Genomic DNA, 12,410 nt, shown 5'->3' on the forward strand with positions numbered 1-12,410 from the left:
CTGCGCGGCCTTTCTCTATCTGTGGCAAGCGGGGGCTACTCTTTGTTGCAGTGCGTGGGCTTCGCAGTGCGTGGGCTTCTCATTGCAGTGCCTTCTCTTGTTGCAAAGCACGGGTCTCTAGGCATGTGGGTTTCAACAGTTGTTGCACACGGGCTCAGTAGTTGTGGCTCGCGGGCTCTAGAGCGCAGGCTCAGAGTTGCGGTGCACGGGCTTAGCTGCTCTGTGGCATGTGGGATCTTCCTGGACCAGGGCTCAAACCCGTGTCCCTTGCACCGGCAGGCGTATTCTTAACCACTGTGCCACCAGGGAAGTCCAACAGTCTGCACTTTGACATCTATCCCAAAAGGGAGAACCACACCATTCATGGAGGAACTGAGACATCAGACTGATTTGTGGAATGGATGGAGCAAGCCTCTGGTTCATCTCCCTGTTCCAAAATTCCACTTAATAAAGTATCCTCAGGGCTTCCCTGGTGGTGTATTGGTTAAGAATCTGCCTGCCAACGCAGGGGACATGGGTTCAAGCCCTGGTTTGGGAAGATCCCACATGCCACAGAGCAACTAAGCCCATGTGCCTTACCTACTGAGCCTGCACTCTAGAGCCCACGAGCCACAACTACTGAAGCCCAGGTGCCTAGAGCCCATGCTCCACAACAAGAGAAGACACTGCAACGAGGAGCCCATGCACCACAATGAGGAGTAGCCCTCGCTCGCCGCAACTAGAGAAAGCCCGCGCACAGCAACGAACACCCAAAGCAGCCAAAAATAAAATAAATTATTTTTTAAAATAAAATAAAATAAATAAAGTATCCTCAGGTAGAGGATTTATGAGATGTTAAATGATAAGAACAAATACTAACCTTGATCTTGGGCCAAAAACCAAAGAAACAACCTATAATTAAGATTCCCTAACCAACACCTGGTCCCTAACACCAGGACCTACCATATAGCACAGGGAACTATATTCAATATTTTGTAATAACCTATAAGGGAAAAAATCTGAAAAGAATGTATCTACGCATATGTGTGTGTGTGTGTGATATATGTGTGTGTGTATATATATAGGGGTGTGTGTGTGTGTATACATGTAGCTGAATCACTGTGCTGTACACCTGAAACTGACACAACACTGTAAATCAACTACACTTCAATTAAAAAAGAGAAAAGTTCTCATCAGGTTTTGCTTCCCAAACTTTCACGCAAGGCCGCAGAAGCAGCCTTAAAGTTGTTTCTTTTAAAATCCCACATATTTGGCTCTTCCAAAAACCAGTCTAATCCTTCCCTGGGAGAGCTTCCCACTGTCACACTCCTACACGGTTCAGGAAATAAGGAAATTCTGTTCTCAGATTGAATTTTTGCCCTACAGGTGAACATCCTATCCTGCCCCTTGCAGAGCACCGCTCATTTGCTTATTCCTACTCCTCTACTAGTAGAGGCAGTGCCTCTTGCTGCCAGGAGAGGGCAGACCAATTCCCTGGAGCAGCTGCCATCCTCCCAGAAAGATTCCTGTTAGAGGAACCTGTTTATAGTTCAAAAGTATTTCTTCTAACAACCTCTTCAGGAGCTTACTTCATAGCACGGAGCAGGTAATCAATGAATTCTAGTGACATGCCTTGTTATACATGATGGGGATAAAGTAATAAATTATTAAGACAAGATTTCTGACCTCAGGGAATATATGCCAGAAAGGGGTCAGGTAGAGCAACGGGGAGGGAAGGAGTGGTGTCATTGAAACTGAAAAGGGAAACTGGGCCTTGCTGGCTCTGTTGGTAGTGAGACAGGAAGACAAGAGTACAGCCATTTCGGAAAAGAACCGAGGAACGGCCTTGGGCAAAACAGGCCTTCAAGCTAAAAGAACAAAGGCCCTGGGGGCCTGAGTCCCAGAGACAAAAACCAGGCTCTCATGAATAAAAGATTAACTTTATCTCTGTTACACTAACCTAGCTGTCACAAGAGAAGAAGCTCAACTATAAATTTTAATCTTATCTGTTCCTGTGCTTTCTTGCAGAAAATTCTCATGCATTTCTTTCCCCTCCCAGAAGCACTCCCTATTCCTGACAGCCAACCTGGAGCCACCTGCTGCTGATCAAAGAGCTTTGATGATTTCTGGAAATTATCAGTCATCATGAGACAAACCCTCCCTTTTGTTATAAAAGCAACTCACCCCTTCTACTCAGGGAGCTGGCTCTTTTTTTTTTTTTTTTCCTGCCTTCTCCCTTGTGCACAAGCTATCTCTTTTAATAAAAAGCTTTGCTTGCCTGAGAGTCTTGTAGAAGCGATATTCATTTCTACAGTATTGCTGTCCAAGAGTCTGGAAAGGGCCCGGTAACAGTAGGAACAGACTTTAAGAGCAAAGGAGGAGGATTTTGAGCTGAGATCAGCTTTTTTATTTGGAAAGATCACTCTGGCTATCATGTGGATTAGAAGGGGGTAGAGTCAGAGCCAGGGAACCTGGTTAGGAATCTCTAGCAGAAATTCAGGGGTGAAGGGCTTGAACTAGGGTACTGAGAAAGAGAAAAGTAGCTGCTAATGTCCAGAAGCTGGCCTGGCCCTCACTGCTAGGTCTTGGTGTTCTCACGTTGAACATAACATCAGACAAGGCTACTCTGTGGTCATGGTGGATGAAGAAAAAACCAGAACAAGATCATTCACATAATCACGTCTAAACACAAATGAAAACGTGAACACTGTCCAAATCACAAAAGTCCAAACATCTCTCTATCCTGACTAATATGAGTGACTGCTGCTACTTTACCAATTACAGATTTAGCCTCATTGTAGTCTTCCCTCTTTCTAGATAAGACTTATTAAGATATCCAATGATAAAATGATCCCACTTCCTGAAAACACCCAGAGTAAAGCCCCACGAGGTTTTTTGTTTTTTATTTTTGCGGGACGCGGGCCTCTCACTGTTGTGGCCTCTCCCGTTGCGGAGCACAGGCTCCGGACGTGCAGGCTCAGTGGCCATGGCTCACGGGCCCAGCCGCTCCGCGGCATGTGGGATCTTCCCGGACCGGGGCACGAACCCGTGTCCCCTACATCGGCAGGCAGACTCTCAACCACTGCGCCACCAGGGAAGCCCAAGCCCCACAAACTTAAACCCTCACCCAAATCATCTAACACCAGCCCAAATCCTGTAAGTGTTTCTAACACCCTCCCCCCCATGGTGTGTGTTCTTCCTCCTGTAACAAGTAATAAATCCAACCTGCTCTGATACAAGGATGTTCCTGATAGTCTTCAGCTGGAGGGCATTTACAGTATGGAGGCAGTGGGGATAATGTCTGTCTTGGACAACTGAGTAAAAGAGGGCACACTGGAGAAGGAACAGATTTGTGGGGAAAGATGATGAATTCAGTTTTGGACAAGTTGAGCCAGATGTTGATGAACTATCCTAGTGAACATGTCTGGCAGTCAGATGCAAGGGTCTGCAGCTCAGGAGATCCTGGATTGAGATGAAGTTTGGGAGATGGTGGAATATGTATAGTTAATGAAGTCACGGTAATGGATAAATTGGTCTAGGCAGAGTGAGAAAACAAGTGGCTCCAGGACAGAACCCTGAGTGCAATGGGTTGAAGAGAGAATGGGAAGGAAGGAAGTCGCTGGAGTGGGGACCGAGCAGTTTCAAAGATTTCTACTTTGTCTTTCCCAGGCCAAAGACTCAATGTGGGGGTTACTCCAACTCCAAGTATCAATCCCATTAAGCACTTGGGAACCAGGGATATGATCACTGGTTAAGAATCCAAGGATTTCAGGGAACTTTCTTGGGACCCAGGACTCAACCCCTAGCAAGGATTCCAGTGGGTGGGGCAAAATCATTGCTATGGTGGCTCGTAGAAGCTTTGAAAAAGCAAAGGCCTATGCTGAGTGAAATAGATATGCCTGACTTGCCCTAGTAGGTCATAGAGGAAGGAATACAGAGGCTGAAGAAAGCAGGCATGCCAGAATGGATATATTAGGTGAGGCCAGAAGACCCACCAGAGAATTGTATTCCAAGAAAGGGCCCAGAGGACACAATATTCACCAAGGCCACCTATTGAGAGGGGTATCAGCATCACTAAGAAGTTCAGGGGTGGTTCTCCTCTATGGTGGAGGAGAGGAAGTCACAGAGCTGAGCTACTTAAGATGAGATGTATGGGGATGGTACTCCCTGCCCACCCCCATCAAGTAAAACAGAAGAGGTTTAACAGAAGAGGTTTAACAGAAGCACTGCTTAACTGCCAGAAGTCAGAAAGCTGTAATTACCATAAGAATGGCAAGATTGGAGGGTTAGCCTTGGGGCCTTCACCCATAAGAGACAGTTGTAGATATAATAAACAATGGTATCCCTAGGGGGAAAATAGATGGGAAGCCAAGGAAGCTAAGAATGCTGCTGAACATCTACAACCTGAAGAAAGAAAAAAGAAAGGAGCAGAAGGCTAAATACAGTCACCACAATAAATAGTAGCCAAGAGGAAGCTTGCACAACCCTCTTAGCCTCATCCACCAGTAAGAAGAACTACAGTTCTGCAGCCTGTGGAAGGAAAACCACATTCACAGAGAGATAGACAAAATGAAAAGGCAGAGGACTCTGTACCAGATGAAGGAACAATATAAAACCCCAGAAAAACAACTAAATGAAGTGGAGATAGGCAACCTTCCAGAAAAACAATTCAGAATGATAGTGAAGATGATCCAGGACCTCGGAAAAAGAATGGAGGCAAAGATCAAGAAGATGCAAGAAATGTTTAAAGAAGACCTAGAAGAATTAAAGAACAAACACCTAGACGAATGAAAGAACAAACAAAAAAAGATGAACAATACAATAACTGAAATGAAAAATATACTAGAGGGAATCAATAGCAGAATAACTAAGGCAGAAGAACGGATAAGTGACCTGGAAGACAGAATGGTGGAATTCACTGCCGCGGAACAGAATAAAGAAAAAAGAATGAAAAGAAATGAAGATGGCCTAAGAGACCTCTGGGACAACATTAAATGCAACAACATTTGCATTATAGGGGCCCCAGGAGGAGAAGAGAGAGAGAAAGGACCCGAGAAAATATTTGAAGAGATTATAGTTGAAAACTTCCCTAACATGGGAAAGGAAAGAGCCATCCAACTCCAGGAAGTGCAGAGAGTCCCAGGCAGGAGAAACCCAAGGAGAAACACACCAAGACACACAGTAATCAAACTGACAAAAATTAAGGACAAAGAAAAATTATTGAAAGCAACAAGGAAAAAATGACAAATAACATACAAGGGAACTCCCATAATGTTAACAGCTGATTTCTCAGCAGAAACTCTACAAGACAGAAGGTAGTGGCATGATATATTTAAAGTGACGAAAGGGAAGAACCTACAGCCAAGATTACTCTACCGGGCAAGGATCTCATTCAGATTCGATGGAGAAATCAAAAGCTTTACAGACAAGCAAAAGCTAAGAGAATTCAGCACCACCAAACCAGCTCTACAACAAATGCTAAAGGAACTTCTCTAAGTGGAAAACACAAGAGAAGAAAAGGACCTACAAAAACAAACCCATAACACTTAAGAAAATGGTAATAGGAACACACATATCAATAATTACCTTAAATGTGAATGGATTAAATGCTCCAACCAAAACACACAGGCTTGCTGAATGGATACAAAAACAAGACCCATATATATGCTGTCTACAGGAGACCCACTTCAGACCTAGGGACACATACAGACTGAAAGTGAGGGGATGGAAAAAGATATCCCATGCAAATGGAAATCAAAAGAAAGCTGGAGTAGCAATTCTCATATAAGATAAAATAGACTTTAAAATAAAGAATGTTGGGCTTCCCTGGTGGCGCAGTGGTTGAGAATCTGCCTGCCAATGCAGGGGACACGGGTTCGAGCCCTGGTCTGGGAAGATCCCACATGCCGCGGAGCAACTAGCCCCGTGAGCCACAATTACTGAGCCTGCGCGTCTGGAGCCTGTGCTCCGCAACAAGAAAGGCCGCAATAGTCAGAGGCCTGCGCACCGCGATGAGGAGTGGCCCCCACTTGCCGCAACTAGAGAAAGCCCTCGCACAGAAACGAAGAGTCAACACAGCCATAAATAAATAAATAAATAAATAAAATTTAAAAAAAAATCTTCATTGTAAGCTGAGGCAAGGATGTACTCTAAGATGACATGTACAAGTTCAAAAAAATAAAAATAAAATAAAGAAGGTTACAAGAGACAAGGAAGGACACTACATAATGATCAACGGACCAATCCAAGAAGAAGATATAACAATTATAAATATATATGCACCCAATATAGGAGCACCTCAATACGTAAGGCAACTGCTAACAGCCATAAAAGAGGAAATCAACAGTAACACAATAATAGTGGAGGACTTTAACGCCTCACTTACACCAATGGACAGATTCCAGACAGAAAATTAATAAGAAAACACAAGCTTTAAATGACACAATAGACCAGAGAGATTTAATTGATATTTATAGGACATTCCATCCAAAAACAGCAGATTACACTTTCTTCTCAAGTGCACATGGAACATTCTCCAGGATAGATCACATCTTGGGTCACAAATCAAGCCTCGGTAAATTTAAGAAAACTGAAATCATATCAAGCATCTTTTCTGACCACAACACTATGAGATTAGAAATCAATTACAGGGGAAAAAAACGTAAAAAACACAAACACATGGATGCTAAACAGTATGTTACTAAACAACCAAGAGATCACTGAAGAAATCAAAGAGGAAATCAAAAAATACCTAGAGACAAATGACTATGAAAACACAACAATTCAAAACCTACGGGATGCAGCAAAAGCAGTTCTAAGAGGATGTTTATAGCAATACAAGACTACCTCAAGAAACAAGAAAAATCTCAAATAAACAATCTAACCTTACACCTAAAGGAACTAGAGAAAGAAGAACAAACAAATCCCAAAGTTAGAAGAAGGAAAGAAATCATAAAGATCAGACCAGAAATAAATGAAATAGAAACAAAGAAAACAGCAAAGATGAATAAAACTAAAAGCTGGTTCTTTGAGAAGATAAACAAAATTGATAAACCATTAGCCAGACTCATCAAGAAAAAGAGGGAGAGGACTCAAATCAATAAAATTAGAAATGAAAAAGGAGAAGTTAAAACGGACACCGCAGAAATACAAAGCATCCTAAGAGACTAGTACAAGCAACTCTATGCCAATAAAATGAACAACCTGGAAGAAATGGACAAATTCTTAAAAAGGTATAACCTTCCAAGACTGAAGCAGGAAGAAATAGAAAATATGAACAGACCAATCACAAGTAATGAAATTGAAACTGTGGTTAAAAATCTTCCAACAAACAAAAGTCCAGGACCAGATGGCTTCACAGGTGAATTCTATCAAACATTTAGAGAAGAGCTAACACCCATCCTTCTCAAACTCGTCCAAAAAATTGCAGAGGAAGGAACACTCCCAAACTCATTCTATGAGGCCACCATCACCCTGATACCAAAACCAGACAAAGATACCACAAAAAAAAGAAAATTATAAACCAATATCACTGATGAATGTAGATGCAAAAATCCTCAACAAAATACTAGCAAACAGAATCCAACAACACATTAAAAGGATCATACAGGGCTTCCCTGGTGGCGCAGTGGTTGAGAGTCCGCCTGCCGATGCAGGGGACACGGGTTCGTGCCCCGGTCCGGGAGGATCCCACATGCCGCGGAGCAGATGGGCCTGTGAGCCATGGCCACGGAGCCTGCGCATCCAGAGCCTGTGCTCTGCAACGGGAGAGGCCACAACGGTGAGAGGACTGCGTACCGCAAAAAAAAAAAAAAAAAAAAAAAAAAGGATCATACACCATGATCAAGTGGGGTTTATCCCAGGAATGCAAGGATTCTTCAATATACGCAAATCAATCACTGTGATACACCATATTAACAAACTGAAGGAGAAAAACCATATGATCATCTCAATAGATGCAGAAAAAGCTTTTGACAAAATTCAATACCCATTTATGATAAAAACCCTCCAGGGCTTCCCTGGTGGCACAGTGGTTGAGAGTCTGCCTGCCAATGCAGGGAACATGGGTTCATGCCCCGGTCCGGGAAGATCCCACATGCCACGGAGCAGCTAGGCCCGTGAGCCATGGCTGCTGAGCCTGCGCGTCTGGAGCCCGTGCTCCGCAACGGGAGAGGCCGCAACGGTGAGAGGCCCGCGTACCACACACACACACAAAAAAACTCTACAGAAAGTGGGCATAGAGGGAACCTACCTCAACATAATAAAGGCCATATACGACAAACCCACAGCAAACATCATTCTCAATGCTGAAAAACTGAAAGCATTTCCTCTAAGATCAGGAACAAGACAAGGATGTCCACTCTCACCACTATTATTCAACATAGTTTTGGAAGTCCTAGCCACGGCAATCAGAGAAGAAAAAGAAATAAAAAGAATACAAATTGGAAAAGAAGAAGTAAAACTCTCACTGTTTGCACATAACATGATACTATACATAGAGAATCCTAAAGATGCCACCAGAAAACTACTAGAGCTAATCAATGAATTTGATAAAGTTGCAGGATACAAAATTAATGCACAGAAATCTCTTGCATTCCTTTACACTAACAACGAAAAATCAGAAAGAGAAATTAAGGAAACAATCCCATTCATCATTGCAACAAAAACAATAAAATACCTAGGAATAAACCTACTAAGGAGGTAAAAGACCTGTACTCAGAAAACTTTAAGACACCGATGAAAGAAATCAAAGATGACACAAACAGGTGGAGAGATATACCATGTTCTTGGATTGGAAGAATCAGTATTGTGAAAATGACTATACTACCCAAAGCAATCTACAGATTCAATGCAATCCCTATCAAATTACCAGTGGCGGTTTTTTTTTTTACAGAACTAGAACAAAAAAATCTTAAAATTTGTATGGAGACACGAAAGACCCCAAATAGCTAAAGCAGTCTTGAGGGGAAAAAATGGAGCTGGAGGAATCAGACTCCCTGACTTCAGACTATAATACAAAGCTACAATAATCAAGACAGTATGGTACTGGCACAAAAACATAAATATCGATCAATGGAACAGTATAGAAAGCCCAGAGATAAACCCACACACCTATGGTCAACTAATCTATGACAAAGGAGGCAAGGATATACACTGGAGAAAAGACAGTCTCTTCAATAAGTGGTGCTGGGAAAACTGGACAACTACATGTAAAAGAATGAAATTAGAACACTCCCTAACACCATAAACAAAAATAAACTCAAAATGGATTAGAGACCTAATGGACTGGAGACTAGACACTATAAAACTCTTAGAGGAAAACATAGAAAGAACACTGTTTGACATAAATCCCAGCAAGATTTTTTCTGATCCACCTCCTAGAGTAATGGAAATAAAAACAAAAATAAACAAATGGGACCTAATGAAACTTAAAAGCTTTTGCAAAGCAAAGGAAACTACAAACAAGACAAAAAGACAACCCTCAGAATGGGAGAAAATATTTGCAAACAAATCAATGGACAAAGGATTACTCTCCAAAATATATAAACAGCTCATGCAGCTCAACATTAAAAAAACCAACAACACAATCCAAAAATGGGCAGAAGACCTACACAGACATTCCTCCAAAGAAGACATACAGATGGCCAAAAAGCACATGAAAAGCTGCTCAACATCACTAATTATTAGAGAAAGACAAATCAAAACTACAATGAGGTATCACCTCACACCAGTTAGAATGGGCATCATCAGAAAATCTACAAACAACAAATGCTGGAGAGGGTGTGGAGAAATTGGAACCCTCTTGTACTGTTGGTGGGAATGTAAATTGATACAGCCACTATGGAGAACAGTATGGAGGTTCCTTAAAAAACTAAAAATAGAACTACCATATGACCCAGCAATCCCACTACTGGGCCTATACCCAGAGAAAACCATAATTCAAAAAGACACATGCACCCCAATGTTCACTGCAGCACTATTTACAATAGCCAGGTCATGGAAGCAACCTAAATGCCCATCAACAGACGAATGGATAAAGATGTGGTACATATATACAATGGAATATTACTCAGCCATAAAAAGGAACAAAATTGGGTCATTTGTAGAGATGTGGATGGATCTAGAGACTGTCATACAGAGTGAAGTAAGTTAGAAAGAGAAAAATAAATATCATATATTGACGCATATATGTGGAACCTAGAAAAATGGTACAGATGAACCGGTTTGCAGGGCAGAAATTGAGACACAGATGTAGAGAACAAACATATGGACACCAAGGGGGGAAAGTGGCGGGGGGAGTGGTGGTGGTTGGATGAATTGGGAGATTGAGATTGACTTATATACACTAATATGTATAAAATAGATAACTATAAGAACCTGCTGTGTAAATAAATAAATAAAATAAAAATTTTTAAATAAAATAAATAAATAAATGGTGCCAAAATCTCTTCCTTATTTCCTGGATCTGAGCCAATTTTCACATCCAAAACTCAGTTACCGAAGAAATAACCAAGTCCCTAGGGGAAGGATCATGAAACTATGACTCTCCCAGTTCTTCCCCAAAGGGAACTCATCATCTATTCAGGTGACTATACATTTGGAAAAGGAGAATGTGCAAATATTTTCAGCATTTTAGACACAGGATCTGAGCTGACACTGATACCTAGAGACCCAAAGCATCATCATGATTCCCATCAGAAGAGGTAATTTCTTCAGTCCCCAAGTGTTTAGTGGAACTAATATACTCATGAATTGGTATAACCTCTACTTTGGGTCCTTAGCCCAAGAGAGAAGAGCTATCATAGTGGGAAAGGCAATGTAGAAATCTCCGAAACTCCCCCACTCTTCAGCCATGATAGTAAATAAAAAGAAATTACCATATCCTACGGAGTAAGGGGAGAGGGACAGAGATTAGTGCCACCATAAAAGACAGAAAGGATGTGTGGATGGTGCCTATCTTATCCACTCCTAGAAATAAATCTCCCACCTATACACCAGATGACATGATAAGTTGCCAACTTTGAGTGCAACCCAGAGTAGGAAAGGGCTCTGCAGCAGGTCTAAGCTGCAACGCACAAAGCCCTGCCACTTAGGCCATAACATCCAAGAGACCTGAGAGGGTGGAAAAACATGCAGTGTGGAGCCTATGGCAAGCCCCAATGGGCAAAGCAGGGGCTTGAAATTCTAGAGCAAGGCCAGGCTGTCCACAACAGAGAAATACATGCCTTTTGAGAAAAAACTCTTAGCTGTTATTGGAATACTTCATAAGGAAACACTAAGTAACCATGAAATGCTCTCATTATGAGTCGGTTGTCAGACTTGCTCCCATTATGAGTTATGAGTTATGTCAGAACTGCTGCCATTATAAGTTGGACCTGTTAAGTCGAACAGTCAGACCAGACCAGCAGCAGTCTTTCAAAAGATAGAAATGGTACCTTCAGAATCAAGACTAAGCAGAACCAGAGGACACAAGCAAACTGCATGAGCAGGTAGCCCAGACCTCTTGCTATCCACCATACATCTAAAAGCACCCCCACCCCTTGTGCAAAAGAACCCATAGTCATAAGGAATGTCTTGTATAACCTGCTAAGGGAGGAAGTAAAAGCCCAAGCATGATTTACAGATGGGTTAACTTATGAGTGCCAACTGAAAATGGATGACAGTCACATTCAGAAGTGGTCTTGAAAGACAGTGGAGACAGAAAATCTGCCAGCTATACACCTGATGATCCACCTTGTGTAGAAGGAGAAATAGCCCAAGGTGAGAATATATACACATTCTAGGTCAATGGCCAATGGCCTGGCCATCTGATTAGAGGACTGGAAGGAAAAGGACTAGAAGATCAAAGGCAATGAGGTCTGGGGCAGAGAATGGTGATGGACATATGGGAGAGTGCACAAAGCTGAAGATTTCTGCATCACACATTAATGTCCACCAAAAAGAATCCACCATGAAAGAAGCACTAAACTACCAAACAGACAAAATGACTTGGCCTTCATCAGAAAGCATAAGATGAACCCAGGATTCTAATTTCAGGCATCCTCTTAGCCAATACAATGATTTATAAAGAAAACATGTGAACTTCTATTTATATTTCATCCTTTGAAAAATTTTCTACCTTTTCAAATAATTGATAATGTATATAAAATATAATTTACCCTAAAAAATCTTCATATATTAGGGTGTTCTAGTTTTTTTTGTTTTGGGGGGTTTTTTTTTTGGCTGCGCTGAGCAGCTTGCGGGATCCTAGCTGCTGGAGCAGAGATTGAACCCAGGCCCTCAGCAGCGAAAGCACAGTAGTCCCAACCACTGGACTTCCAGGGAATTCCCTCTAGTTTTTTTCTTAACTGATAGGGAGCAATCAAAAAAGTTTGGTGACCACTGCTATATTCTGCCATTACATAAAGTAATTACTGGTTGTTGAATTAACA

At 41.9% G+C, this 12,410-nt stretch overlaps 1 non-coding gene across 1 annotated transcript; it reads right to left on the reverse strand.

Moving 5' to 3' along the window:
* Positions 1-693: 693 nt before the first annotated feature.
* Positions 694-891, reverse strand: LOC132494523 (U2 spliceosomal RNA). The gene has a single exon (XR_009533100.1). It is a non-coding gene; the product is annotated as a U2 spliceosomal RNA (small nuclear RNA).
* Positions 892-12,410: the final 11,519 nt, after the last annotated feature.

This window comes from Mesoplodon densirostris, chromosome 7 (assembly GCF_025265405.1).
Source record: "Mesoplodon densirostris isolate mMesDen1 chromosome 7, mMesDen1 primary haplotype, whole genome shotgun sequence".
Classification (NCBI taxonomy): domain Eukaryota; kingdom Metazoa; phylum Chordata; class Mammalia; order Artiodactyla; family Ziphiidae; genus Mesoplodon; species Mesoplodon densirostris.